This window comes from Ceratotherium simum, chromosome 6, assembly GCF_057802395.1.
Source record: "Ceratotherium simum simum isolate JZ-2026a chromosome 6, ASM5780239v1, whole genome shotgun sequence".
NCBI lineage: Eukaryota > Metazoa > Chordata > Mammalia > Perissodactyla > Rhinocerotidae > Ceratotherium > Ceratotherium simum.
In genome coordinates this window covers 3,947,125-3,951,995 of record NC_141905.1, presented here as the reverse complement: position 1 = coordinate 3,951,995, position 4,871 = coordinate 3,947,125, and the positions used below count along the sequence as shown (strand labels likewise).

The 4,871-nt window shown below is 53.4% G+C and overlaps 1 long non-coding RNA gene across 1 annotated transcript; it reads left to right on the top strand.

The window, feature by feature from the left end:
• Window positions 1-1,800: 1,800 nt before the first annotated feature.
• LOC147916748 (uncharacterized) lies at window positions 1,801-3,404 on the top strand. Its single transcript, XR_015552552.1, has 2 exons — window positions 1,801-2,348; window positions 3,178-3,404. It is a non-coding gene; the product is annotated as an uncharacterized LOC147916748 (long non-coding RNA).
• Window positions 3,405-4,871: the final 1,467 nt, after the last annotated feature.

Genomic DNA, 4,871 nt, shown 5'->3' with positions numbered 1-4,871 from the left:
GTGGGGTGTGTGTGTGTGTGGTGTGGTGTGTGTGGTGTGTGTGGCGTGTGTGTGGTGTGGTGTGTGTGTGCTTGTGTGTGTAGTGTATGTGGGGGGTATTATGTGGGGGTGTGTGTGTGTGTGGTGTGGTGTGTGTGTGCTTGTGTGTGTAGTGTGTGTATGTGGGGGGGTATTATGTGGGGTGTGTGTGTGGTGTGGTGTGTGTGTGTGCTTGTGTGTGTAGTGTGTGTATGTGGGGGTATTATGTGTGGTGTGGTGTGTGGGGTGTGTGTGTGGTGTGGTGTGTTTGTGTGTGTAGTGTGGTGTAGTGTATGTGGGGCGTATTATGTGGGGGTGTGTGTGTGTGGTGTGGTGTGTTTGTGTGTGTAGTGTGGTGTGGTGTGTGGGGGGGTATTATGTGGGGTGTGTGTGTAGTGTGGTGTGGTGTGTGTGTGTGGTGTGTGTAGGGGGTATTATGTGGGGTGTGTGTGTGTGTGGTGTGGTGTGTGTGTGCTTGTGTGTGTAGTGTATGTGGGGGTATTATGTGGGAGGTGTGTGGTGTGGTGTGTGTGTGTGGTGTGGTGTGTGTGGTGTGGTGTGTGGGGGGGTATTATGTGGGGTGTGTGTGTGGTGTGGTGTGTGTGTGCTTGTGTGTGTAGTGTGTGTGTATGTGGGGGTATTATTATGCGGTGTGTGTGTGGTGTGGTGTGTGTGTGCTTGTGTGTGTAGTGTGTGTATGTGGCGGTATTATGTGGGGTGTGTGTGTGTGGTGTGGTGTGTGTGTGGGGTGTGTGTGTGTGGTGTGGTGTGTTTGTGTGTGTAGTGTGGTGTAGTGTATGTGGGGGTATTATGTGGGGTGTGTGTGTGTGTGGTGTGGTGTGTGTGGTGTGGTGTGTGGGGTGTGTGTGTGGTGTGGTGTGTTTGTGTGTGTAGTGTGGTGTGGTGTGTGGGGGGTATTATGTGGGGTGTGTGTGTAGTGTGGTGTGGTGTGTGTGTGTGGTGTGTGTTGGGGAGTATTATGTGGGGTGTGTGTGTGTGGTGTGGTGTGTGTGTGCTTGTGTGTGTAGTGTATGTGGGGGGTATTATGTGGGGGGGTGTGGTGTGTGTGTGTGGTGTGGTGTGTGTGGTGTGGTGTGTGTGGGAGGTATTATGTGGGGTGTGTGTGTGGTGTGGTGTGTGTGTGCTTGTGTGTGTAGTGTGTGTATGTGGGGGTATTATGTGGGGTGTGTGTGTGTGGTGTGGTGTGTGTGTGTGCTTGTGTGTGTAGTGTGTGTATGTGGGGTATTATGTGGGGGTGTGTGTGTGTGGTGTGGTGTGTGTGTGGGTGTGTGTGTGTGGGGTGTGGTGTGTGTGTGCTTGTGTGTGTAGTGTATGTGGGGGAATTATGTGGGGGGTGTGTGTGTGTGGTGTGGTGTGTGTGTGGGGTGTGTGTGTGGTGTGGTGTGTGTGTGCTTGTGTGTGTAGTGTATGTGGGGGGTATTATGTGGGGGTGTGGTGTGGTGTGTGTGTGTGGTGTGGTGTGTAGTGTGTGATGTGTGTGTTATGTGGGGCGTGTGTGTGTAGTCTCTCCTGCGTGTGCTCTCTTCCGGAAGAACAGGGCTGGCAAGCCCCGGCGGCGCGCGGACAGGCGTGCTGGGTCCCCGCGTCAGTAACTGCCGCGCAGTCGCCTCCTGGCGGGAGTGTCCCGGGAGCTCCGGGCGGCCGCCTGGGCGTGGGGCTCCCGCCCGGCGGGCCGCCGCTCCTGGCAGAGAGCTGGGCGCTGAGGCTGGGCTGGGGGACAGCGGGCGCAGCTGGAAACCCAGGCACCGCCCGCCTCCCGGAGCTCCCCGCGGGGCCCCTGGGGCCCTACGGGGAAGGGCCCGTTCTCTTGGGTCAGGTTTCCACACAGACCTGTGAGGCTTTGTCCCCGTGCCTCAAGGGGACCAAGGAGTCTCCCCGGGCCAAAGCCGGTCCCCTGTATTGGAGCGCAGACAGGAGGCTGCGCTTGCAGCCCCCGCGCTGCTCGGGGCGGCCGGCCTGCACCGCACTCACAGGGTCTATTCCACCTACCCTGGGGGTGGGGGGGGCCAGACCCGTCTCCACCGGCCGCTCCTCCTGGATCGCGCCGCCTGCGGGTCCCCAGGCTTTCTCTCCACCGCTCCTTCCACCCAGGCCCCAGGCAGTGGCGGCGAGAGACGAATCCACGTGGACAGAGAGTGGGCGGCGTTCATCATCAGCACAGCGGCACGGCCCACGGTGCGCTCAGCACTCGCTGCCAGAGGGGAACGAGCAGAAACCCCAGAGATTTCCGTACCTCCGGGCAAAAGAACGGCCTGTCAGAGCACAGGGCTGTCTCCACAGCAGCATCACCCCAGTGGCCTGATGGCAGGGTAAGAGGTGGACAGGGAAGGAGAAGGCAGGGCGCGGCTCTTTCTCCTGGGATGACCTACCCCAAACATGGAGTCAGGAAGCACTGGCAGGGGAGAAAACCCTAGCCTCTGCTTTACCTAAAATCTTTCCCTCTCCCAAAAACCATCACCCTGGACAACAGAATTCAGTGATCAACCAACCAAAGCAGGGACCACCAGGTGCCACAGGTGTGGACCTGAGGCGGGCCTGTGGTAAGAAGGAGCCGAGGGCTGGGACCAGTGCAGGCAGGAAGGCAGTGCGGGAACCCAGGAGGGGGTCCTGCCCTGTGGGCCGGGGCTGGCCCGCCGTCCCGCTGCTCTGTCCTGCCAACCAAATTAGCCTTCACCCAAAACACTGGGGAGAGTGTGCAAATGGAACAGGAACTGGCATCAGGTTCCGGGCAGGACGGAGGCCAGTGTGCGACCACACAGCCCCTCTCAGACAGGGGTGACGGAACTGGGAGGCCTGGCCACCCTACCACCGGGACAGTCAGGACTCAAAACCTTCCCCGCAACTGAGTGGCGTGTTAGGGAGCTGAGCAGAGATACAGAGAGGGCGGGGCGTGGGCTAAAACCGTCTGATGAAAGGGCAGTGGCAGCACAGGTGCGGGAACGTGAATGTTCGCTGGCGGAGTATTTCATTGTTGCCGTAGGTTTGAAAATTGTTATAATAAAATGTGGGGGGGAGGAGACATTTGCACCTTTAGAGGACGGGAATATAGGGTGACAGTAGTTCATGTGACAGTCCCTAAGGTCCTCAGCCCCTGCTCCATGGCCCCCACCACCAACTAATCAGCTCCCGGTCCTCCAGGCCCTGTCGGGAAGGTCAGCCATCTGGTGGGCGTAGAGTCCTCTCCCTCCCAGGCCCGTGATTCCACAGCCACCGGGACAACCGGAATCCTGCAAGACCATCCTATCTTCTGCAACCGTGTCCTTGGTTTTGGCATTAAAATGTTATTCTTTGTGTTAAGTGATGGTGATAACAGATGATGATTTTTTTTAAATGCTTACATTTGGCAAAATAAAAGGTTGACAGCCCTGGGTTGGTATCTACAATTATTTTTGGAAATGGGACTGGCCTGTGAAAACCAGATCTGGGGACTTCTGATACAGGGGAACACGTGGACTTGGGTTCCTACAGCCATGGCCAGGAACCCCAGGTCACTGACCACTGACTGCCTGACCCTAGGCAAGTTTCTTCACTTCCGGGGGGGTGGGGGAGGCCTTGGTTTCCACATCCTTTAAAAAAAATTTTTTTAATTGGATATTTCAATGCATGAAATTTAATTGGATCCTGATTAAAAAAAAAACAAGAGAAGACAATTGGGGACATTTGAGTATGGACTGGATTTTAAATGATATTGGAGTGTTATTAATTTTCTCAGGTGTGAAAATAGCATAGTAGCTATGTGACAGAAGGTCCTTATTTTTAGGAGATACATGCTGAAGTATTTAGAGGTGAAATTTTATGATGCCTAAAATTTGCTGTGAAATAGTTCAAGGGGAAAAAAGAGCAAGAAGAAAATTCGGCAAAATGTTAGCAGTTGTTGAAACTAGGCAAGAGATATATAGGTGTTCACTACACTGGTCTCTTAAATTCCTTATGGTTTAAATGTTGGCATAATAAAAAGTTAGGGGGAAAAGGCTTTAAAAACACCTCGTTTGCTGATTTGTTGGGCAGATTAAATAAAACAACGTATCAGAGAAATTCTTGACTGAAAACAAGGTACAGAAGGGCAAATCTGTGACCCAGCCAGTCACCACTCTTAGGGCCCCCATTCTCCCCCCACCCCAATGAGATGGCAGCAGAAGAGGATCTTGGTAAAATCCTGCCCAAGAGATTCATCACTTCTAGGATATTCTAAATTTTCAACCCTGTCAATAAGCTCACCATTGTGTCTCTGGGATCCCAAGTTATGTAAATTTGATGTATCTCTGGGCTGGGTAGGTGGCCAAGAAATTCTGGAAATAACAATGACTTCTGAAGCAATTATGAGAGAGAGACAGACAGACAGACAGAGACAGACAGAGAGGAAAAAGGAGGAGGAAGGAAGGAAGGAAGGAAGGAAGGAAGGAAGGAAGGAAGGAAGGAGGGAGGGAGGATGGAAGGAATGAAGGAGCGAGGGAGGGAGGATGGAAGGAAGGAAGGAAGAAGAGGAGAGGAAAGGGGGAGGGGGAGAAAAAAGCCCCTGAGATCCGTGGTCACTGGAAGCTTTTCTGAAGGCCAGACAATCAGACCAGGAGCAGAATAAGAAATGTCTGTGCCCTTAGCTTCACTATTAATTTTGGTTATTAATTATCCTTCTTGCTATTGCTCATAAGCCTCAGCATACGTTTCTACCTTTATGAAAGGCTAAAGGTAGAAATCCTCTTTCAGACTGACCTATTTATGGTCCTTGACCACTCACGTGCTGAATGCATGCCCAGGTCTGGAATTGACATGTCATGGGGATGACAGACTGACCTCCAAATGACTAGTGGGGGAATATGCTGTGCCTCAGAGAG